General features: G+C 39.8%; 1 protein-coding gene across 1 annotated transcript in view; it reads right to left on the reverse strand.

Moving 5' to 3' along the window:
- LOC126235098 (damage-control phosphatase ARMT1-like) overlaps positions 1-26,950 on the reverse strand; it is a 152,660-nt gene that overhangs the window by 48,265 nt on the left and 77,445 nt on the right. The gene's annotated exons all lie outside the window — the stretch shown is intronic.

Raw genomic sequence — 26,950 nt, forward strand, 5'->3', positions numbered from 1 at the left:
CACCCCACCGTACAGGAGAGCTGTCACACTTGAATGCCTTGTTAGTGAACCAGCGTATATCTATATGTGGCTGTGCGCCTGTGTTTTGCTAACACACCACTCCGAGTCATGTACTCATAACACTGGGTTGGGCCAGTGGGCCCCTTCTGCCTATAATTTGCGCCACGCAAACTGCTATGTTTATTCTTTTCAGGTGGTCTATGGCTCTATGGCCTCCATTCTACTTCGCAACCGCTGGTAGAGTAACTTACTGTCAACAGGCCTGTGCCTGGCTGTAACTTGTGCACTCAGAAATACTGCACCATAACTAACCTTTTCCCATCTTAAACGGTGGTGCCGCTACATTGTGAATAGTGGATACTGATTTCCTGGTGAAATTTTTATTAAGTTATCAATGTTATTTCGAGGGCCCCAAACATTAAATGAAAATTAACCATTATTAAAATTTCTGAAAAAAGATTCTATAATAGACCGATTGCTGACATAGGAGGTACAGTATTCCTGAATCTGGTTGCAGATGGTATCACTTACAGCGGATTTAATTATTTTTTAAAAAATGGCGGTAACATTAAGTTCAGATAAAATTCAGACGATTCTCCTCCTTCCTCGAAGAGGCACACTGATGCAAAGACAACTTCATTTTGGCTTTTGGAGTCAAGGTAGGATGTGAAACCTCCATGGACAGAAGAAGTTGGCGGTCCTCTGAGGTCATAAAAACTCGGGCCACAGCCACCCTAGTGGCTCGCTTCAGATCAGCAGCAGCATCTAGATGACTCTGATGCAGGAGTGATATATTCTAGGGAATTGCCTCCTTCAGTCAGTTACAGTTCGCCTATTCATTGGTTGAAGAGAGTAGTGTCATCGGCGTACAGGCATCACTGTTTGCAATCAAAGCGCATGACTGCCTGCTGCAGTCTGACAATGGCCTCCGCCTTGTGAGTGCAGTTATTGCAACCACCCACCTTGCCACCTCGATCGCAATCTCATGGGTTCAGATCCATCCATAGCATGTTTATGTTAGTACATGAATTCAAATCTGTTCATCACGTTAATATTCCAGGTGTTGGGCCCGCCTCTGTAGCACATCAGTAGCGTTACCGCCTACCACACAAGGGGGCCCCAGTTCGATTCACAGCAGGGGACTAGGTCTTGTGTGCCTTTCATCATCATTGACACACAAGTGGTCGCCAAAGTGGTGTCAACTAAAAAGACCTGCAGTACGGCGGCCAAACCCCGAAAGGGATATCCTGGCCAATAAATGTCATACGATCATTTCATTTCCAGGTGGTGTTTAAGTCATTTTGGTAATTATATATGTTGACTCATGCATTAATTGATAGTTATTTCTGATCTCTGTATTGAAGTAGTGTTAATTCATCAGTGAAGGCTGCTCCCGGCCCCATGTTTACGAATTCTAGTAGAATATATCACATCATTAAACTGTAATCTGCTCATGACTCTCAGTCCCCTAACTAATTGTGAACCCTTGTAAGTAGGGTCAATGTTAATTGCCTTCCACAGCTGGGATGGAGTTAGTCCCCAAATTTACAGCAACTTAAAAATTTCTACTACAAAAGGCAGAACCATTTATTAAGGCTTCTGTGACGAGCGGTTTACGACTGTCACCTAGGCGCTTCGGTATATCAGGGGAAGGGGATTGTAGAATTTAAAAAAGGAAATGCCTCGGATCAAGGATTTTTCTAACTGGAAAATATTTATCGCCAAACGATAGAACCTTTAGAGAGAATGGATAGTACTAGTCACAGAGTGTTGGTTAAGGATTGCAACAAAGAACTGTACACTCAATAGAAATTAAGAAGATGGGTGTTGGAAAATGTAAGAAGTGATTCACCAGGAAATACCGGTCATCTTGCCTGTCAAATGTGCACACCAAAAGAACTCGGTCTGGGAACAAAGGTGAAGCAGCAGTTACAATCCTGTAATGAACAACTTGTGCTACCAAAGTCATCAAATCATTTAGAGTCTGTAGTTCACTTCTATCAATGGGTATCCAACACAGTATTGCAGTGATGATCTTCCTACAGTTTTTTTCTGTTTATGTAAGAGACTCATGTAAGACACTCCCAGTCCGACACATCTTATTTTATTCTGTGAATTCCATTATCACAGTTATAGTCACGTTTCTACCAATCGATTTACGCTTGTTGCCGCTTACAGTAATGACATCAGTGATTGTAAGTGGCAAACCGTTTTTCCTATCTATTCTGATAGGGAATCTTTGCATATGGAATTGTTAACTTCATTTGTTAGCCTTAGACTGGGGATCAAGTAGGTGCTACAGCAGGAGTTGTGGACGGAGGTCCCTGCAGAGATACTTTCTAAATGAAAGCTGCTGACTTCTGAGGCACTTGTCTACAGGATGAGGGGTAGAGCCTCTGGTCAGTCAGCGAGCAGGTACTTATCAAGCCAACAATGTTCTGATGTCGTTGTTTGGGCTGCCTCGCACATTTTTTCCAAGAGCAGTAGGAGACCAGTGCACACAGCATGCATCTGGCTAAAAACGCTAAGAAAAATAAGTTATGGAGGGGACATGCCCAAAGAAAATAATTGGCTGTCTAACAACCAGGCCCAGCTCAGTCAAATTACACTTTACAGAGGGCTCAGTGGAGTGGAGTGGGAAATATTTTGGACAGATCACTATCTCCTGAATGAACTGACGCTATTCAGCTTTGTGTGTCCTTGGTGAAAGCGAGTTGTGTTAACCAGGTGCCATCCCGATGGCGTGAGGAATTCTTCCAACAAAAGGCGGTAGATATTCTCAATAGGCGTTCTTAGAAAATACGAGACAGTGGGACGCCCTGAAAACTTTGAATTTGGTTAAACCACAGACTGGTGGACCAAAAAGGAAATTTATGACGTAGGATTGGTTCAAATGGCTCTGAGCACTATGGGATGTAACATCTGAGGTCATCAGTCCCCTAGAACTTAGGACTACTTAAACCTAACTAAACTAAGGACATCACACACATCCATGTCCGAGGCAGGATTCGAACCTGCGCCCATAGTAGTCGCGCGGTTCCAGACTGAAGCGCCCAGAACTGCTCGGCCACACCGGCCGGCTATGATGTAGGAATGCAACATAGAATCATCTACAAACTGCATCAATGGGAAGCCAGCTGATTGGGGAATTTTTTACATCAATTCTTTTGCTGGTAGAAGAGACAGCACTTCAACAATTTCCTCATTGGGCAGTGTTTGGCATACCTATTTTCATTGGCAGGCTGTTTGTTGCAAGGGGTCTGCTCACTGTAGGAACAGCAGATGTGGAGGAAAGACAGACTCTTGGAGGAGATGCGAGGCAGTACATACCCGAGGTAAGACTAGAGGCATCAGACTTTGATGACAGGATGCAGTAGTAAGCAGAACTTCTGTTTGGAGAGGCGGCCTGCACTTTGTCTGATTGGTAGTAGTGGCAGTGACCTCCACCATACACAGATGGCATTCCTCCACAATGATCAACAGTACGACTGGTTAGGGTAAAGAGGAGCTAGGTGTTTTGTGACAGTTAAATTCATGTGGGCTCATCCGTGACTCACTGCGCATCTGCGTGTGACTACGTTTCACATGACTAACTTGTTAGGATGATTATCATTTGTGAACTCCAATTTCCTTAATTAAAACTATTCCAAGTTAATCGCTACTAGTTGCATCTCATTTATTTGTTCTAATTAAATGTTGGTTTTGTTGCCCACTTAATTAAGATCCATATTAATGTCATTACTTGACTTGCACGTTCTGAGAATGATTATTGTAAACTGAGAATCACTTGGGCCAAGATTTTAAATCTGTAGGTAGTGAACCATGTAGTACCCTGTTAACGATTTTGTGAAGTCCAACACCCTGGACTAATTTGTTAGGCCGACTGCTTAAGTACTGTTAAATCCTTTGTGCACAGTTCCTAACCAGTACCTGAATTGGAAACGATCTGCCTCTCAGTAGCCCAGTTAGAACAGATCCCTATAACAGCTGGGAGGTTTGCATTCACAGCGTTTTGCAACTCTTTCAGTCATGCTGCCAGTGTCCACAATAGATCAGATCACCAGTAACTGCTCTCTGTTAGTGTGTGGGCCTGTGTTGTACAAATCAATTAATAGGTGAACCCCAGCGCCAGCTTTCCAGATCCTGGGAGATGGGGTCTATTCTCCATCCTTCAGACACTGGGCCACCCTTGCGTTAATGCAGCTAAATACTGGCAGTCTGCCGCAAACCGGCAGTTTCAGATGAGAGAGATTTTCGCAATGACAAGAGGCATGGGCCTTGGGAGTAAAGCTGAGGTTTTAAAAGTATTGCACATATAGATTAGGAGTAAGTGCTCTCCAGTGATGAGTAAACTAATTTCCCTTTCTTTGTGGAGCAGGGAAACATTAATGTTAGTAGTAGGGCAACAGGGGCACTAGTGCATTTTTTTATGGTGGCTTGTCTACATAAGTGGCAAGTACACCCTCAGGGGCAAACCTATTGTTCTCCTTTGATGACCCACTGGGGTAACCTACTCTTTTGACTGACAGGTCCCTAACCTATTGTTCATCCACACTCTCCCCCGCCCCCCCTAGGGAACCTCCAATCCACTCCCTACCCCTCGCTGATACATGTACACTTTCAGGTCTCAGTTATTCGAATAGACCCATCTCACTGTTATCAGTTTGATTTACTACTTAATTAAATTGATCAATTAATTAACCCCTTCCCTCTGGTAACTCTCGCCTACCTGCCCCCTCCATTCTCCCCATCGCCTCCTCTACCTGGAAATTGGAGGCTCTGTGGTGGAAAGGAAGGATCTCACGACAGGAAATTCAAGGGTTTATCGTTTATTTATAAAAAATTCAGTTTGTGGGAGTTGGATTTTTATTGCTCATCATTCTCTCCTATCTGGGAAGATGCAGATCTTGTAAGAAGTAACTCAATCGATTGCCTTTCTTTTTATTCCGATCATGCAAGGAATATCATAATTGAAACACTTATCACACGTAATTACATAGTTAAAAATCTTTCTATCGCGAAACATGCACCATCCACTGGATGGCACATGTTGCCGGAAGTTGGGGTGCACCGGTGGCTTTCACAAAGCGATGCAGTGGCTATCAGCTGTCAACCCATGTGCAGATGTCTGTTCAGATCCTGCAAGCATGAGGCAGCGGCATCTATTTCATACTTGACACTCAAGAAATTCGTGTTGCACACATGTTTACCTAGTTACCATGGCTGATGCATAGCCATTGCAACTGCAGGTCGAGTGAAATGTTTGCATAGAGCCTCACACACCCTATCTGTGTGAAAAAGTTTTTAAAAAGTTAAAAAATCATAAACAAAAAAATATTAAAAAGTATCAACAGGAAAAAACTTGTATATTTATTTTTTCATACACACCATGTGTTTCTTGTAAATAGAATAGTTTTTAAGTTTCTCACCTGCCACTAGCTATCCAAGTCAGAATAGTTTTTAAGTGTATATATATCTAGCTTACAGTCCATCATAATTGTTATTGTAAAAACTTTTGCTATTTTGGGTGTTGAAATTAGATTCTAAGTGCACACAGTCCATCAGAATTATTGTAAAAGCTATGGTACTGGGACTGTGGAATTAAGTTGTAGTAAAGACAGTATCTCCACATTAGTTTTTAGCGTAGATTTATATAAAAAAAATTCCAACCAGTGTTACTGTTGTAGAGTGTAAGTTAAAAGTATCTTTGCATTTGAATAGCACAGTCAATTTGTACATCAAGAATACTATATTGTACTTAAAAAAACTACTTGTACCTCAAGAGTTATATTGCACCTCAAGATTTATATTGTATTTGTGTGAACTGAATAAACAAAAAAATTCGTCACCATACGCTTTTGTTGCTATTTACAAAACACCTATCCCCTACTGCATCATTATATATGTATAAGGGCTTTGCAGGTCACAAATGACATCAGTTTTTCTGAAGATGAGATGAAGATTAAGATGGGAGATAACAAAATATATAGAATGGTTGCATGGAATTATGCTTATTATGCAGCACGAATTGGGTTATGGGAGCAGGAGGCATGTGGCCGTGCCCGCTTCCAAAGATGTATAGCAGACTTGTCTAAAATTATTATCTAGGAAAACCACAGACATGGTATCTGGGTAAAACTGTATACCGCCATAGTGGGAACAGGGTTGAAAAAGACCACAGAGGTTGTGAGGTAAAAGTTCATTTATTTCTTATCCATTTTAAAGGTAATTTTACATTTTCATAAGCAGACACAGCAACACTATTTTCACACATCTTCTTCTTCTTCTTCTTCTTCTTGAGTTGCTGGAGACCAGGCTACCCACTGAATTCCAGGTCTTGAATAGCAGCAAATTTGAAGATTCGAAGTATCCATGATATCTTCCCCTTCACCTTCACGTACATGATCGTTGAATAATTGAAGTGACGTCACCATATCTTTATAAGGCATGCCAGGATCATCCCAGTGAATTTCGTGGTAGAAATGTGCTAACCACTCTGCACTCTTCCGTGTTTTAGCGCACTTGACATCCTTGAAAGACCTCAGTGATGCAATGCTTGCTGAGAATACCTCTATTATTCTGGCATATTTTGTGTACATGCCATATCTTTAAATATGATCTGTCTACATTCATCATCATTAAAGCCATGAAGTAAAGAAATAGGTCATTAAAAAGTAGTAGCACCTTGCTTGGCTACAGAACAGACATTATTGTTATTGATCTTTTCAGCTATACACCAAATACAATACATCATAATTGATGGCAGTCCATCAGTGTGGCATCATGCATTCGAGTCATAGTGCTTAAAGTGGGGCTCATACTTTGAAATATGTCAGGTGGCAAAAAAAATGTATATATCAGATAGTAATGATACAAGTTGTGTAGGAAACATGTAGTAATCAAAAGTGTTCATGCGACGAGGCCTCTTCATCAGTACATATCTGAGAGCACATTAGACACATTTCTTGATTTCACCCGCTCAAACGCGCTGTAAGGAGTAACATTCCCTTTTCCCAGCGAATCCATAGTCCTCAAAGTTAACTGTCGTAACATATTGAGGAAGTAACAGCTGTAAAATATTTTTTCTAATGTTTGATTACAGCTCTGTTGTTGAACAAGCAGAGTTGTGCAGTGACTCTCCCTCTTTGATAGCGATAACTAAAGCATGACCGTACTTTGCACAATACACTCACTATCACACCTTAGAACTATGTCAATACCTTACTCACAGCCATCCAGCACACACTTAAAGTTGAATAACTGAATGACGACGGGTTCAAAGAGATTATTCAGTTATATACAATTGGTGCACTGAAACTGACAAGCTGGAGTCTACTGTACGCTTGTAATAAAGCATTCTTTGGATTCAGGCTTATAGGAAGTTTCTACAAAACATGGTATTCCTTTTTGAAAATTCAGCTCCCGCACACACATGTTATAGGATACAAACAGGTCTGCATCATTAAGTCACCGTTTCTCCCACATGTAACAAACAAAATATTTGTATGATGCTCTAACAGGCTCTTTTGCTTTTTCTTAACAAACTCAATTTTGCCAGCTGCAACAATAGATCCATCTCATGGTGATCCTCCTCCTCCTGCAAAGTGTTATACAGGTATGGTGCTCGGCAACAGGAACTTAAAAATGTGCTTACACTACAACAATTTTGAGGTTTCTCCACCCATCTGCTAGGCCCATGAACATTAACCTCGAGTGGACATACTCTAGTATATATTGCACTCACAATGATTTGTTAGTCAGGGGAAATTTGTGTGATCTGGGTGGTGGAACGAACTGACACAAACCCTGACTTGGCGGTCTGAATCTATAAAAGATGCCACTGTTTGTTGGCTGGATTTACAAGTATCGAAAATTCGAAATGGTTTTGTGCAGTGTGAGAAGGACACCCAGCTGGTGCAAGTGTGGAGGTATCTTTTTTTTTTATATACACCTATAATTGAAAGTGAAAAATGTTATGCTGCTGCTTGAATGTAAAGGTACCATGGCTGATGTGTGACATATCACCACACGTTTGTGGGAAGTAATCAAACTACTATTCACGTAAACACAAAAAACAAAACAAAAATTACGTATGTCCAGTCATAAGGGAAGGATAGATTTGACGTGGTGAATTGTGATTTCAACGCACTGAGAAGCATATCCGAACATAAGGGGTGATAGCATATCCGAACATAATGTGTGATAGATTCATTTCGTAAAGGGCTGCACATATAGCAATGCAACGGAACAACCGGACCTGCTACAGTGTACAAACAGGACGGGCAACATGGCTGTAACAAACGTCCAATCATCGGCAAACCTAAGCTTATCCTCGCGTTTCCCTTGATGCACTATCGACAGAGATGTTGGTTACAGTACATCAACTCGTATTGGTGATATCTTTCCAACCCTTTTGTCTGTGGGAGCATTGTAGATTATCACATAGTGCCAGACGCTTGTGCTTGATAATACTTGTTTGACAGAGTCTTGGCGGGATGCAGCACCTTCTGGAAGCGCTGACTGGAAAACTTAAATGTCAGGTAATTTCCTAGAACTGAAGAGAATCGTGACACGTAGCTGGTGTGACTGTGGGAATACCATAATTTTTTCGGGTGCTGTACACATATATAAGATAACTGAACTGTTTGTCTGAAATGGTGTATATTTTGATGTTCCAGTTTGTGCAGAGAAAATGACTGAGTGTCCTGTTGCGAGGAAGGTATGTATTTGACATGGAAAACTGAGGTAGCCGTAAGGGGAATGACAGACTTTTTTTACATGGAAAATTATGTACACTATAGACACTGAGATTCGTTTCAGAAGCACGACCACCAAGAGGAGACATTTCCAGTACATGTCAGATTGCAGCAGCAATCCTAATATTTAATTGTAGTTGCACTGACAAATATGTGCCTGGTTTCCAATATTCTTGTGAGTCTGGAGATGGTCGTAGAAAGTGTAACAGCAGCCAAGCAGGTTTGGGCCAGAAACTGCATCTCAGCAAACACCTATGTTCTGGTTGGGGCTTGCCCATCCTCTGCACACCACTTCAGAGTGTCCGACAAAGCTTCCGGCTTTTGACGATTTGGCTCACAGCTCCCCTTGGATGGGTGAATAGTGAACTATATCCAATTTGTGATGCGTTGCCTTCAGGACAGCGTGTGTCGTGTGCATACTCTGCGGAAATTTGAGAAGATTCAACGCAACGAGGAATACCATAATTGGGGCATTGATAACATTCGAACTTCTATCGCTCAGTTCCTCTCTCTGACTGACACATGCTTCCACAGCTGCAGTCATGGACCACATTTACGGCGGCAGTTTCCTCTGTCGGTATTGCACTGCAGCACGGTGAGTATGTGGCATGTATTTGACGAGTAGGCCACTTTTGTGAGGTTTACCTGTCAGTGGAATATGGCAATCTGTACAAAATAGTTTTTTCGCTGAAAGTCTCTTCTGCAGAAAAAAATGGCGGACAGTGCTCCCACACCGGCAGCAGCAGCATTTTCGCAGGTAAATTCATTAAGAACCAATCAGAATGATCCGTTCATCCACAAAACATCCTTTGTGTTGGGACATAGGACCTTCTACAGACTGGTTCGAACAAGATAGGGGCAAGGTATCTACAGAAAGTTCTGAGAGTAACGTGATGTCTTCTTTGTTGACGTGTTGAAAGGTCAATTGAAGAAGACTATCCATCTCTGGTGTTATTCTGTCCCTCATCCACCATTGTGGCATAAGGACATCTCCAGACCAGCAGATGCAGGACACCAAAAATTCCAGCCATTTTTCTCTTCTTTGGGTTAGTGCTTTGAATTATTTTTTCTTGTTCTGGTTTTCTCATCTGTGGTTAGACAGAGCACTCTTTCCAAGCGACAAGAATGCTTTTATGATTAACGGTGTTTTCGTAAGCATGGACAGACATGATGAAGGCTTTTAGCGATGAGAACAAGGGCGAACCATTACTGCTTCTGAGACAAATGTCAAAAGCAGGATGTTACGATTTTTGAGAAGGGTAACATGTGACGGACAGGCTGTTGCATTAGGATCGCTAGGAAGAATGCAGCCTGTGTTATTCTAGGTTATTTTCATAAACAGTTTGTGAAAGCATTGCAATAGATTTCTATAGTGCTTTCAGAGGGAGACTTGTAATGTCAGTACAACTCTGACAACCTTTTACGTAACTGCACCTGCAAGGGTGAGCCACCATGCAAACATCTTACTGGACCTGCAGGTTCAAAGGCTATTTGTCAACCACAGTGAATAGGTAAACACATGTTTTGAAAGCAATTTCTCAGATATCAAGTATGTAAGGGATGCTGCCACCTCACGTTTGTGGGATCTAAATGGACACCTGTGTGTGGCTCAGCAACTGACTGCCATGTTCTTGCTTTGCAGGAGCCATTGGTGCACACCATTTCCTGGCAGCGTGTGCAGTGGCATTCTGTGCTTTGTGATCAAAATTACGTGTGATAGGTGTCTCATGACAGTATACATTGCGTGTTTGTAATAAAAAGAAAGTCGATCGATTTAATTACTTCTTACAAGACCTGCATCTTCCCAAAAAGCAGAGAGTGATGAGCAAGAGAAATTCAACCCCAGGGAACCGGTTTTTTTATAAATAAACAGTATACCCTTGAATTTCCTGTCATGAGATCCTTCCTCTCCACCAAAGAGCCACCAATTTCCACGTAGAGGAGTGGAGGGGGAAAGGAGAGGGTGGCAGGTGAGAGGGTTTACCAGAGTAGTTGATCAAATTGATAAGAGTGAGAGGGGGCTATTGGAATAACTCAGACCTGAAAGTGTACCTGTGTCAATGAGTGCAACGGGTTAGGTTGGAGGTTTCCTGAAGGGTGGTCAGGTGGAGTGCAGGGGGGAGGGGTTAGGGGTGGGGGAACAGTAGTTTAAGGACCTGTCAGTGGAGAGGGTAGCTTATCCCCTGTCAATCAAAGGAGAACAATAGGTTTGCCCCTGAGTGCATACTTGCCTCTGATGCAGACAAACCACATTAACAAAATGCACTGATGCCCCTGTTGCCCTACTACTAGTGTTTAACGACCCGTGATTAGAGACAGAGCATGAGCTCAGGTTAGCAGATGATGGAGAAGGAAATCAGACATGCGCTTTCAAAGGAATCATCCCAAATTTTCCTGATGTTTTGTAGGAAAATTATGGAAAACCTAAATCAAGATGGCCGAATGCTGGTTTGAGCCATTGTCCTCCAGGATGCGAGTCAGGAGTATTAACTACTGCGCCGCCTCACTGTGTGGTTTTTGTGCGAAAGGGAGAGACTCAATGACCGAGCATTTGCTAAGTGGACAGAATCGTTGTGTTGCGAGGTGGAGACATCAGAAATCTGGAAGCAGTGTGTGACAATAACGAGAAAGATACGTCAACGTCGTACAGAAGAGCGAAAATTCCATTTCTTTGAGTGAAAACGGATGACGTTTTGTGTGTGAACTTCTCCTCTTTAACTGTTTCCAGTTTTGTTTAAGGAGCAGATAATACAAACCGATTGGTCACAGTGTAGCAACAGTTTGCAGTGCTAGTTTTCTAGCCCAATTATAGGATCTGAGATTCTCGAAAGTAACTGTCTCGCCAGACAAAGTGAGGCTGCGTCCCTGCTGCAGCTTCGTAGAATCATGTATAGCAGTGGATAGAAACAATACAGGTCCGCCGACAAAGTTTAACTCAACGTGCTCTGTGAGACGTGCAGGAATTTCCCTGGCTACCATGATCTCCAGACTTGACTTCAACCGAGCACATATGGGCTATGACGGGCGAGAAGACACTCGTGTGACTAGTCAACAAGAATTCTTACAGACCTACTTGAACAGTCGAGGAGGGGTGGAATAATATATCGCACGATAGTATTCCCCACTTGTACTGTCGGTTGTAATGGTACTTTGACTACCGCGTCTCCGCCAATACAAAGATATAATTTACGATCGCGCACGCAGAAGAGCGCTGCGCCAGCGACCGATTTTTATAAATAATTTTGTTCGTCTTTTTACTTTTTGCGTAGATTTTTGTTTTTAACAACTAATTGATTACACTCTCTCTCTTGTCTTCATACGAAAGACGTGTATTTTTCGGCGATGTGTTGAATGTGCTTTTGGGTGGAAATTAAAATTATATTACAAAGCGAGGTTGTTTCGATAGTGATTCCACGTATTTATCGCCAAATTTGTAAATTGATCATGACGGTGACAACTTGAAGAAGTTTTCAACAGACGGAGAAAAGTGAAAGACGGGTCGTCCTACAAGAGAAATTAGGAGGACAGCCATGAAGACTACATTGTAATTAATACTGCGTATCTAACAAGATTATAAGGTAAATTTCAATTAGTTTCTGATGCTATTTCCGTACAGTCGCTTTTTGTAGTGTTGCCGACGTGGTCTGCCATGCATGGTCAAATTACAGCACGATCTCAATCAATAATACGAAGTCCGCCTTATCCATAACTGAAACCACCAAAATTCAAAACCCAATAAGATTTTCTATTTTATATTTTTCACGGCAGAACCCCGAGGAAAAGGAAACACTACAATTGGCGTCCTGGTGACAGGACTTACAATCTCCGGATTTGATACAGGTGCAATTATTATAAATTTTGGACATTTGATCTAATTTTAACCACTTAATAGCATCAGAAAATGAATTTGGACTAAGTCTCATTCACTTCAATTGTATTGTTACGTGCATGAAATTTACAACAATATTGTTTTCCCTGTTATTAATTCGTGTTAATTTTCATTTTCATGCTGAGGAAATTAATTTGGTAAAAAAAAGGAAAAAGGATAACGTTCCATAAAATAATTTGCACGGACGCGAAAGAAAAATTTTGGATTGAAAACTGTATATTTGACGCTACATTTGCATCATAAGACAGAAGAACAAAAAAAAAAATAATTGGTGAGTACAGAAGTTAACATTTTTTCCAGTTTCAACCAGCCATCTGTACTTCCTTTATTCCGATCCATTTATTTCGCAATTATTTTTTCAAATTGTAGTTAAAATTGATTTACTGTTATTGTGAATGATAAGTGAAGAGCATATTCACAGTCATTTATTTGTAAGAGGAAAATTTCAGTACCAGTTTAATAATAATTCAATTTCTAATTAAAAATTATATCGAAATATCCATTTCCATAAGAGAAATTTCAGATTTCAACATATCATATTTTAAATTTTTTTTTTGCCATTGGAAAATTTTATTTGCAATTAATTACGAAAACCGCAAGATGGACGCTAGACGCGTAGAAATTGTTTCCGCGGACGAGCTTGGTGAAAGTGACACATTGCAAAACATGTCCGACAGTCAAATGAATATTGAACTAAATTGTGAGGATGTTCAAGACATAATTTTACCGGATAGATTAAGACAACAACCCCTATATTTAATCAGATATACAGGCGAATGGAGAGTGAGTACTACGCGACAAAACGCGACATTGACAACGACAACTTCAGAACCAGACATCAATCAGACATGAAAAAATGACGAAACTAAGACACAGGACTCTGACATGCTCAACCAGATCCTGAAGTTACTTGGTGACCAAAACAGAAAATTTGACAAAAGATTTGACGCTTTAGACGAGAAAAATGACAATTTAAAACGTGACATTGGGAAATTTGACACTAAATTCGATGAACTGACACGGGACATAAAACAAAATTTTGAAAAACAATAGAGACAAATTGCCGACTTGACAGAAACCACCAGTAGTCTTGAAAGGAAATTAACTGATTTATCAGACAAGGTTACGAGACAAGAAAAGGTATTTGTGGAATTCACTGACGAGACAAAAACTGACTTACAACGATGTAATGAGAAATTGTTAATAGTAGTTTTTAAACAACAGAAAACCAGTACCCAAGTTGACGAATTACGACAGTCACACAATTCCGTAAAAACAAACCAAGAACACTTAGACCTGACGATTACAGACCTTTCAGACAGATTAAATGATGTAACATTGGAGCAGAAATCCTTACAGGAAAAGTTAGAAAAACTTGAAGACAGAGCAGATGTAGCATCTTTAAAGAATGACACAACTCTAGCAGAGAAACTTGTACATGAATGCAAATTAGGTGATGATTATTTAGATGAGAAATTTGAGATAATGACACAGATCATTTTAGATAAGACAAAGGAACAAGTAAAGGGAGAAACAGATAATATTCAGAAAGAGGTACGTAAACTTAAAGAAAATGTAATACCAAGTTTGTCAGTGATACCAAAACCCATAACAGGCAACCAAAACACAAATGAGAATCCGAATAATGCTAGACCCAGCACACAGCCGAAAATAGAATTACCAATGAGTGATACAAATCCCAATGAACCATTTTGAATGCTACCACAAGATCAAAATTACTATCAGACATCACCACATACTATGCACAGTTTGACACAAAATGCAGGACCTATAATACCATCGGGAGTAGCTGATGAAACATTAGTACGACATGGATACTTTCAGACATTTTCATGTGATGACAAAGACAAAGTGCATCCGATTGTTTTCATCCGCTCTTTTGATGGTATTTTCCCCAGACATTGGTTAGAAGCCGATAAAATTCGATATGTTAGAAATTTGTTACGTGGAAAAGCAGCTAAGTGGGGAGCAGCAATGAAAAGACGATGTTTAACATTTGAACAGTTTGAACAAGCATTTTTTGAGGAATTCTGGTCGATCACAGAACATCAAAGTTTAAAACGAGAAGTATACAATGCAGAAATTTACAACCCCAAGAAAGAGACTTTACGTCAATACTTTGAACGCTACCTAGACAAAACATTATATTGGACAAAACCAGCAGATTTACCAGACGTAATTAGAACACTTAAAAGCCACTTACCATTTCCTTACCGAGATAAATTAATAGGAGTGTCCGAGGACAACATAAAGAATTTTTTCAGTTATGTTGATGAAATAGAAGTTGTTTACAGAGATGAGATCAGGAATTTCAATCAATTGTATCCGACCCATCCAAGCAATTTGCGTACGCACAACAGAAATGACAAGAGGCTACTGGAATCCGCCTCCGACACCACAACAAAACACTCAAAGAAACAATTTGCACTACACTGGGACTAATCCATTCAATATTAGGAGAAACAACTCGCAGCATTGGCAAGGAAACAGTAATTATTACTATAATGGTTATCCGAACAGTAATTACATTCAGAACAATAACAGTTATATTCAAAATAACAACAACAGAAGAAGAAGGAACCGAACTCATAGAGATCAAAGAAGAGAGGATAACAGGTACCATCAAGGATATTTTCAGAGAAACAACATCCAACAACATCCAAACATGTATTGCAGGAATAACAGTAATGACAATATCAGTTACAGTTATGGGCGAAATAATGTATGGGGAAATCACAATGGACCACCGCCACGACACATGCAATACAGCAACCCTCAATTCCTACATAACGGAACTCCCAATACGACGCGAGGTAATGTCAACAACCAAACAGCTGATACTTGGGTGACGCGCGACAGAAATGTAAATATTATTGAGTTGGGCAGTGAACCCAACCCGCAGCAACAACCGAATTTGCCGGAAAACGAACGACGACCGAGCTAAGCGCTCGAGTTACGGTCGATAGGGAGCAGAGCGCAACGGAACCGATTTGTTTTCTCCGATATGATGACAGTAAGAAAATAGAAAAGGAATTACATCAGGATGTAGATTTTAATAGTACCAGTACACGAGTTATGATTGGTAGTTATGAAGCGGAAGTAATGTTAGATACAGGAGCAGCAGCAAGTGTCATTTCAATGTCCTTATATAATGAACTCAAACAAATAATGAACATACAAACATTGCCAGTACAGAATCGTCACATTATAAGTGCCACCGGTAACAAATAAAAGAATGTGAAATTTCAAGCGCTAGTTAACTTCACATTTTCAAATATACCACTCAATTACAGTTTTCTGGTAGTAGACATTTTAGTTATGCATCGCATATTAGGAATTGACTTTTTGAATGAATATCAAGCAATCATAGATTTAGGAAAAGGGAAATGTCATTTAACCGTAAACCAACAACAACTGACAATAGAGTTAACACAGGGTGAAAACTTAAACAGTAAACAAGGTAAGTTTGAACAGTTACATTTTGTGTATCCACCAACAACAAACATATGTGATTTAACTTTTAATGAAGCTGTAGCTCAGGGAATTAAACATAATGATTTATATGAAAAATGCACAGAATCTGAATATCTGACAAAGAAAAAACAACTTGAATTACTTGAAATTTTGCAGCAATTTGCTGAGGTATTTGTGGAGAAACCTGGAATTATTAGAGGCTATACTTATGAGATGGATGTTAAACCACACAAAACATACTGTAGAACATATTATAATATTCCTTGGTCAAAGAAACCCGCAGTTTTGAAAGAGATTGAAAAAATGCAAGCTTGGGGTATCATTGAAAGGTCACATTCACCATATTGCAGTCCGATCCTAGCAGTTAATAAAGAGGATGGTAGTGTAAGGTTAGTGCTGGACGCACGAGAAATTAACAAAGTTATAATCCCAATCAACACACGACATATAAATTTGGAAGAACAACTTTTAAAATTTCATAATGTACAGTATTTAACCAATATCGACCTCCGCTCATCGTTTTGGCAGGTGAACCTCCATAAAAACAGTCGTAAATACACTGCATTTCTATGTGAGGGACGTAGTTATTAATTTTGTGTTCTACCCTTTGGTCTACGAGTGAGTGCTGGAGTATTTATTGAAGCCTTAGATGCTCTTCTTGGACCACAATTGTTATCGCAAATCACAGTTTATGTTGACGACATTGTCATTGCCACCACTACTTGGGAAGAACATGTTAATCTTTTGAAGCAACTTCTGACTAAATTTTCTGACGCAGGTGTCACTATCAATTTATCAAAGATGAAATTAGGGAGGAGAGAAATCAAATTCCTTGGTCACATCATATCAACTGAAGGCATTTATCCAGACTCAAGAAAAATTGATGCAATAAAGAATTTTCCATTCCCACAGAATCGTAAACAGCTCAAAGCCTTTCTTGGTCTATCTTCATTCATTAGGAAATTTGTACCCTACCACCTTCTTAACAGTCCACATCTTCTATCTTTACTCAAAAGAAATAATATTTGGAAATGGACAGAGTTCTGTCAGACATATTTTGAAGCAATTAAGAATGCTTTAGTTAATGCACCGTTGTTATGTCACCCTGACATGACGTCAGACTTTTGCCTAGTAACAGATGCAAGTTCCTATGGGCTCAGAGCATTTTTATTCCAAATTCATGTAGAAAATGAACAAACAGTTATCAAACCTATAAGTTTTGCTAGCCGCACGCTCACTGAATGCGAAAAGTCAAATTCAGTGACCGAGCGCGAAACACTTGCCATAGTATGGGCATTTCGCAAGTTTTGCTACTTTCTATGGGGAAAACGTACTAAGCTTTATACTGATCATCAAGCTCTTTCTTTCCTGCTACCATGCAATTTATTACATTCACGTCTTGCACGCTGGTGTGCATCACTACAAGAATATGATTTTGATATTATATATATAAAAGGAGAATCCAACATTATAGCAGATGCTCTATCTCGTTTGCCACAAGGCCTACAAGAATTTTCAGATGTGACAGAACAAACATCAGATTTCAAAATTTTACTCATGTATGACGGTACATTTGCACCTTACTACAAAAACATGTGCAGGAAGTTAGCCATATTGCAGGACAATGATCCCAGGTGGATCCAGAAAAAGAATAAATTACGTGCAGGAACAGACCCACATCTTGAAAAATATTACACATTACACAAAGAAGTATTATTTCACCGACGAAACTCTGAATCGCAGCATTGGTGTGTTTGCTTACCTGAAGCTCATGTTGATGATTTTATTTTATTTACACACTGAACTTGGGGACACTATGGTGTAACCAAATGTACAGAGAAGATTATACAATATTGCTATTTTCCAAATTTAAGGCGAAGAGTATTGAGTAATATTAGGAAATGCATCATATGTCAGAAAGCCAAATAATCTAATCGCACAAGCATGAATGAATTGCACCCAATCATACCTAAGAGGCCATTACAACTAATTTCTTTAGATATTGCAGGACCATATCCACAAGCACGTGGAGGAATAAAATACATCTTTGCTGTGTTAGATGTTTTCACAAAGTATTTAAAATTATAAACTTTACGTTCAGTTTCTACCACTACTATTACCAGACGTCTATTAACAGATTATTTTGTAAGAAAAGAAAACCTGAAGTTATGATCACGGATAATGTAACATATTTTACCAGTTTAAAATGGAAGACTTTTATTGAAGAACAGAATGTTAAACATATTTTAATTTCAAGATTTCACACGGCAGGAAACCCAGTAGAAAGAACATTTCGGGAATTTGGACAGTTTATGAGAACACACACACCAGAGAAGCACACAAAATGGGTAGAATACCTAGCACCATTTGTACAAATAGTGAACAATTTAACTCACATTTCTACTGGATACAAACCTACTGAATTAATTATGAATAAAACAAAAAGAAATGAATGGACAGACCCTCTATGTAAATTTACAGCAACAACAAATCATGTTAGTTTAGAAGAAAAGGTAAGACAAGCTTACACAAAATTATGTGACAAAGCTAAGGAAAGAAAGCAGAAATATGACAGAGGTATCAGGAAAGCACAAACATTTCAAGTTGATGAGTTAATTTTACTAAGAACACATCCTAAACACACAAAACTGAAACATTAAACAGGAAATGGCAGATCTTATACTCTGGACCATACCGAATTGCAAATATTCCACAACCTGGCTGTTATTCATTAGAATATCCATTAACACATAAACCCAGAGGTCTACATCCACACAGACATTTGAAAAAATACATACAGTAAAATGTTAGCTAATGAGAAGAAGATAATTAATATGATATACAGTTATGATGAGCCTACATTTAAGTTATACAGATACAATCTAATGAATGCAGGTAAGTCTAGAAAGCAATGTGAACCATCCGATAGCTAATTAGATATTTGGTTATAAGAGGAGTTGCTATTGAGGCATATACACATTAGAGGAGGCAGAGAACTGAATTATTTTCTTTAGGAGGCATGTGATAATATTAATGTTGATATGAGTGATGTGAGTGACTGAATGAGATGAGTGAATGTAATTTTAGTTTAATAAGAGGATAAATAGTAATATGGAGACAGGTAAATGGAATATAAGATGAGAAAAGGGTATTATTAATATTATTGTTGAAGTAAAAAAGTAAATGATGATGAATAAGAGGTATATATATATATATATATATATATATATATATATATATATATATATATATATATATATATATATATATATATATACAGGGTGTTTCAAAAATGACCGGTATATTTGAAACAGCAATAAAAACTAAACGAGCAGCGATAGAAATACACCGTTTGTTGCAATATGCTTGGGACAACAGTACATTTTCAGGCGGACAAACTTTCGAAAGTACAGTAGTTACAATTTTCAACAACAGATGGCGCTGCAAGTGATGTGAAAGATATAGAAGACAACGCAGTCTGTGGGTGCGCCATTCTGTACGTCGTCTTTCTGCTGTAAGCGTGTGCTGTTCACAACGTGCAAGTGTGCTGTAGACAACATGGTTTATTCCTTAGAACAGAGGATTTTTCTGGTGTTGGAATTCCACCGCCTAGAACACAGTGTTGTTGCAACAAGACGAAGTTTTCAACGGAGGTTTAATGTAACCAAAGGACCGAAAAGCGATACAATAAAGGATCTGTTTGACAAATTTCAACGGACTGGGAATGTGACGGATGAACGTGCTGGAAAGGTAGGGCGACCACGTACGGGAACCACAGAGGGCAACGCGCAGCTAGTGCAGCAGGTGATCCAACAGTGGCCTCGGGTTTCCGTTCGCCGTGTTGCAGCTGCGGTCCAAATGACGCCAACGTCCACGTATCGTCTCATGCGCCAGAGTTTACACCTCTATCCATACAAAATTCAAACGTGGCAACCCCTCAGCGCCGCTACCATTGCTGCACGAGAGACATTCGCTAACGATATAGTGCACAGGATTGATGACGGCGATATGCATGTGGGCAGCATTTGGTTTACTGACGAAGCTTATTTTTACCTGGACGGCTTCGTCAATAAACGGAACTGGCGCATATGGGGAACCGAAAAGCCCCATGTTGCAGTCCCATCGTCCCTGCATCCTCAAAAAGTACTGGTCTGGGCCGCCATTTCTTCCAAAGGAATCATTGGCCCATTTTTCAAATCCGAAACGATTACTGCATCACGCTATCTGGACATTCTTCGTGAATTTGTGGCGGTACAAACTGCCTTACACGACACTGCGAACACCTCATGGTTTATGCAAGATGGTGCCCGGCCACATCGCACAGCCGACGTCTTTAATTTCCTGAATGAGTATTTCGATGATTGTGTGATTGCTTTGGGCTATCCGAAACATACAGGAGGCGGCGTGGATTGGCCTCCCTATTCGCCAGACATGAACCCCTGTGACTTCTTTCTGTGGGGACACTTGAAAGACCAGGTGTACCGCCAGAATCCAGAAACAATTGAACAGCTGAAGCAGTACATCTCATCTGCATGTGAAGCCATTCCGCCAGACACGTTGTCAAAGGTTTCGGGTAATTTCATTCAGAGACTACGCCATATTATTGCTACGCATGGTGGATATGTGGAAAATATCGTACTATAGAGTTTCCCAGACCGCAGCGCCATCTGTTGTTGAAAATTGTAACTACTGTAATTTCGAAAGTTTGTCTGCCTGAAAATGTACTGTTGTCCCAAGCATATTGCAACAAACGGTGTATTTCTATCGCTGCTCGTTTAGTTTTTATTGCCGTTTCAAATATACTGGTCATTTTTGAAACACCCTGTATATATATATATATATATATATATATATATATATATATATATATATATATATATTAAACTAATTGAAATTTTATGATATATATAATGCTGAGGAATGTTATGTTATTTCGTGAAGAATGAACAATGGATAGGTGAGAATGTTATGAGTAATTGAGAATATGTTGAGAGGAGAGAAACTAGATTTGAACGCTATATCACATGTACTCATGGAATACAGAATGAAAGTAGTGGAAAGAATATTATTTATTGAAAGATTGGTATGCCTGAGATAATAACTTATGTGATGTCTTATATATTCTTATAACTAAAGGTGGAAGTATAGATTTATGTGGAAAGAATTATTTACAGCAGCCACTGTTGGAAATATACCAGAAGATTTAAATCTATAACACTTTAACACTAAACTAATGGGAACTTGTAATGAAATTTATGGAGTTATGTAGGCTTGACACTTCATATTGCAAGAATTATTTAAGAGAACATATTTAGCTGTCATCTAATGACATAATTAAAGCTCACCTACTATACTGAACTAATGCACCATTAAATAGAAGGGATAATAAGGAGAAAACAAAACATCAGTCCTCTGTTGCGGTTCATACTCCCATCCCTCCCTTAGAAAAATTTATACATGTTGATGAAATATTTGACATTATATAATTCGTGATTATCTGACAGCATGGAGACATACACACATATTTATTTATGAATAGAATTTTACAGGTACCACAAGGTAAATACAGAATGGATATACAGCATGGAACGCAGCAGCAATTATCTAAGAAGATTTATTATTTATTAAGTAAAACATTTATTTATATTGCTTGATACTCATGAAAGGAAGGAGATGAACTACACAAACTTTATAGGAACATGATTGACTTGAACTAGATATATATATACACACACTTCCCACACTGATGTACATACTTGTAGGATCCTAAGATATTTAGAGGGGCACCGCTCTTAGAAACGGTAATAGAGGGGTACCACTCTTAGGAACAGCAATAGTGGGGACGCCACACTTAGAAACCGTATTAGGTATAGGAACTTTTACATTATATTAAGTTAACATGTATTTTATTTATCATATTTTATTTTGTGTAGTCCACTGTAGGAGATGACTTTACTAGTATTTATGAAGTAGTTAGAATCATCCCATTAACCTATCCTCCTACAGAAGGCTGTCTTGAAGCTTGAAATATGTGTAAATTTTATTCCAGGAGGCAAGATGAATTTTAAGTTGAATATTCCAGCGAGTTGCCACAATTATCTTCAAATGTTGCAAGTGTAACGAAAGGGAAAGGAACATAAAAAAGGAAAGAGAGGAAAAAGAATGAGCTAACAAATAAAATAAATAAAATGTATATTTCAATCTGAATGTAATGTAATTCACATGTCAGCACAATGATATTGAATGTTACGTAAATATTTACTATATTTTTCATTTAATTCTGTATATGTACTATATGACAACAATGTAACTATCTCATGTAATGATTATTTGTAAATATTTGTATATTTATGTACTTACTATATCAAGAAATGTATTTTAAGGAGATGTTAATGAACTGCAAAGGACTTGTGCATGTAGCACATGATTCATATAAATGGAACTGAAAATGCAAAGAAGAAACCAACGTGATGGAACACTGGTCAAGAAATATTTACGTAGTGTCAATATGTCTTGAAGTGTATGGTGTAGTGGAAGCCGGCAGGTCTTCAGGTTGGTGTAAAAGACAAGCTCATCACCTGTCGTAGACAGTGAGGTGTTTCCTGTGCCCTCATTGACCATTTATACCCTGGTAGACGCCACCAAAATTCGACACATTGAACAAACTTTGGATTTTCTTCAAGTCACACGCAAGGGATCCAGGCAGTGCACACACACTCAGAATCCGATACCACGTTTAAAGACATTGGAGCAATATAATAGAAACATTTATTGTTCGAATTAATTCCATTGTAAACACGAATCGTCTGAACTGAATTCAAACGCTGTGCTAAGCAACGATAATACGCTGCAATTCAAAGACATTAATGTTACGACTCCTAAACAAGATACACACCAAAAAGACTGTATACAAAGACTGATATGCAAAAGGCATTGTGCTCAGAAATATTTTTTGTAATATGTCAATTTCTTATTTTCTCATATATATATGTATCTATGTAAATTTTCTATACTGCCACGCTCGCTTGCGGATCGTGTCAGTAGAGGAGGCATTGTAATGGTACTTTGACTACCGCGCCTCCACCAATACAAAGATATAATTTACGATCGCGCACACAGAAGAGCGCTGCGCCAGCGACCGATCTTTTTACTTTTTGCGTAGGTTTTTGTTTTTAACAACTAATTGATTACACTCTCTCTCTTGTCTTCATACGAAAGACGTGTATTGGCTCAAATGGCTCTGAGCACTATGGGACTCAACTGCTGAGGTCATTAGTCCCCTAGAACTTAGAACTAGTTAAACCTAACTAACCTAAGGACATCACAAACATCCATGCCCGAGGCAGGATTCGAACCTGCGACCGTAGCGGTCTTGCGGTTCCAGACTGCAGCGCCTTTAACCGCACGGCCACTTCGGCCGGCGAAAGACGTGTATTTTTCGGCGATGTGTTGAATGTGCTTTTGGGTGGAAATTAAAATTATATTACAAAGCGAGGTTGTTTCGATAGTGATTCCACGTATTTATCGCCAAATTTGTAAATTGATCATGACAGTGACAACTTGAAGAAGTTTTCAACAGATGGAGAAAAGTGAAAGACGGGTCGTCCTACAAGAGAAATTAGGAGGACAGCCATGAAGACTACATTGTAATTAATACTGCGTATCTAACAAGATTATAAGGTAAATTTCAATTAGTTTCTGATGCTATTTCCGTACAGTCGCTTTTTGTAGTGTTGCCGACGTGGTCTGCCATGCACGGTCAAATTACAGCACGATCTCAATCAATAATACGAAGTCCGCCTTATCCATAACTGAAACCACCAAAATTCAAAACCCAATAAGATTTTCTATTTTATATTTTTCACGGCAGAACCCCTAAGGAAAAGGAAACACTACAACCTGTCAGTGGAGAGGGTAGTTTATCCCCAGGAGTCATTACCTGTCAATCAAAGGAGAACAATAGGTTTGCCCCTGAGTGCATACTTGCCTCTGATGCAGACAAACCACATTAACAAAATGCACTGATGCCCCTGTTGCCCTACTACTAGTGTTTAACGACCCGTGATTAGAGACAGAGCATGAGCTCAGGTTAGCAGATGATGGAGAAGGAAATCAGACATGCGCTTTCAAAGGAATCATCCAAAAATTTTCCTGATGTTTTGTAGGAAAATTATGGAAAACCTAAATCAGGATGGCCGAATGCTGGTTTGAGCCATTGTCCTCCAGGATGCGAGTCAGGAGTATTAACTACTGCGCCGCCTCACTGTGTGGTTTTTGTGCGAAAGGGAGAGACTCAATGACCGAGCATTTGCTAAGTGGACAGAATCGTTGTGTTGCAAGGTGGAGACATCAGAAATCTGGAAGCAGTGTGTGACAATAACGAGAAAGATACGTCAACGTCGTACAGAAGAGCGAGAATTCCATTTCTTTGAGTGAAAACGGATGACTTTTTGTGTGTGAACTTCTCCTCTTTAACTGTTTCCAGTTTTGTTTATGGGGCAGATAATACAAACCGATTGGTCACGGTGTAGCAACAGTTTGCAGCGCTACTTTTCTAGCCCAATTATAGGATCTGAGATTCTCGAAAGTAACTGTCTCGCCAGACAAAGTGAGGCTGCATCCCTGCTGCAGCTTCGTAGAATCATGTATAGCAGTGGATAGAAACAACACAGGTCCGCCGACAAAGTGTAACTCAACGTGCTCTGTGAGACGTACAGCAACTTCCCTGGCTACCATGATCTCCAGACTTGACTTCAACCGAGCACATATGGGCTATGACGGGCGAGAAGACACTCGTGTGACTAGTCAACAAGAACTCTTACAGACCTACTTGAACAGTCGAGGAGGGGTGGAATAATATATCGCAGGATAGTATTCCCCACTTGTACTATCGGTTGGATGCCAAAGTCAGAGCCTGCATTGCCACCTGTGGAGGCTATACCCAAGAACTAATATGGGGGTTTCAGCATGGGTCGATACCTGGTACCTCAGAACCGCTAATGCTATTGACCTGTAAAGAACAAATCTCGATGGAACGGGAAACCGCTAAAAGGGTGTACTAACTTTTTTCGGCCGTTTAGCGTGATAGCAATCCTGTAGAAAAGATCTGTGTCAAAGTTAAGTAAGCCTTTTTTCATTTGTATCTTGTAGTGAACTAATATTGAATCTCAATGTAGACAAGTGTAATGTTCTGCGAATACATAGAAAGAAAGATCCCTTATCATTTAGCTACAATATAGCAGGTCAGCAACTGGAAGCAGTTAATTCTATAAATTATCTGGGAGTACGCATTAGGAGTGATTTAAAATGGAATGATCATATAAAGTTGATCGTTCGGTAAAGCAGATGCCAGACTGAGATTCATTGGAAGAATCCTAAGGAAATGCAATCCGAAAACAAAGGTTACAGTACGCTTGTTCGAGCACTGCTTGAATGCTGCTCAGTAGTGTGGGATCCGTACCAGATAGGGTTGATAGAAGAGATAGAGAAGATCCAATGGAGAGCAGCGCGCTTCGTTACAGAATCATTTCAAAAATGGTTCAAATGGCTCTGAGCACTATGGGACTTAACATCGGAGGTCATCAGTCCCCTAGAACTTAGAACTACTTAAACGTAACTAACCCTAAGGACATCACACACATCCATGCCCGAGGCAGGATTCGAACCTGCGACCGTAGCAGCCGCGCGGTTCCGGAATGAAGAGCCTAGAACGGCTCGGCCACCGCGGACAGAATCATTTAGTAATCGCGTAAGCGTTACGGAGATGACAGATAAATTACAGTGGAAGACTCTGCAGGAGAGACGCTCAGTAGCTCGGTACGGGCTTTTGCTGAAGTTTCGAGAACTTACCTTCACCAAGTAGTCAAGCAGTATATTGCTCCCTCCTACGCATATCTCGCGAAGAGACCATGAGGATAAAATCAGAGAGATTAGAGCCCACACAGAGGCATACCGACAATCCTCCTTTCCACGAACAATACGAGACTGGAGTAGAAGGGAGGACCGATAGAGGTACTCAAGGTACCCTCCGCCACACACCGTCAGGTGGCTTGCGGACTATGGATGTAGATGTAGATGTAGATAGTTTAAGTTTCTGATGGACTTGTTCATTTAAATGTGGAATGTCGTACCGCAAGAGAACAGTTTGTTAATTTCTGTATCAGGTGATGCTTTAACAGCCAATAACAGTTATACCGATTCCAGCAGTCCTGTGGCAAAGATCTGTGTCAAAGTTAAGTAAGCCTTTTTTCATTTGTATCTTGAAGTGAACTAATGTTTCATGTATTCTGGTGTGATGAGCCTTCTCCCAGAGCAATCAGAGAACCCACAGTTGTGCCAGACGAAAGTAGTTTCGTCTGTCACAACAGGCACATTATCTCAAATATTCAGTTTAGAGTACTGCACACTAAGTTCCATGGGACCTGACACATGCCAAGAAGGTACACAGAGCTGAAATCTGTAATTGACTTTTGTAAATCGAGAATAAAGATCCAGATTTTTGGGAGGAACTGGTGAATCATGATGAAATGTGTGTTCCTATTACACACCTAGGAAGAAAGTCTAATCCATGCAATGGAAATATCCCAGGTCCAAGAAATTCTGTGCTGCTCCATCTGCAGGTAAGCAGAAGGTCTAAGTCTTTTGGGACAAGTGTAGCATACTGGGAATCGACTGGCTGTCACTAGGAACAACTGTCAACAGCAGGGTCTCCTGTGACGCCCTTACAGGATTATATGCAGAATTCACCATAGGCTACAGGGAAAGTGATCAAAAGGAGCGTTCCTCCAGCACGACAATGTGCAGCCCCACA

This window comes from Schistocerca nitens, chromosome 2 (assembly GCF_023898315.1).
Source record: "Schistocerca nitens isolate TAMUIC-IGC-003100 chromosome 2, iqSchNite1.1, whole genome shotgun sequence".
Taxonomy (NCBI): Eukaryota; Metazoa; Arthropoda; class Insecta; order Orthoptera; family Acrididae; genus Schistocerca; species Schistocerca nitens.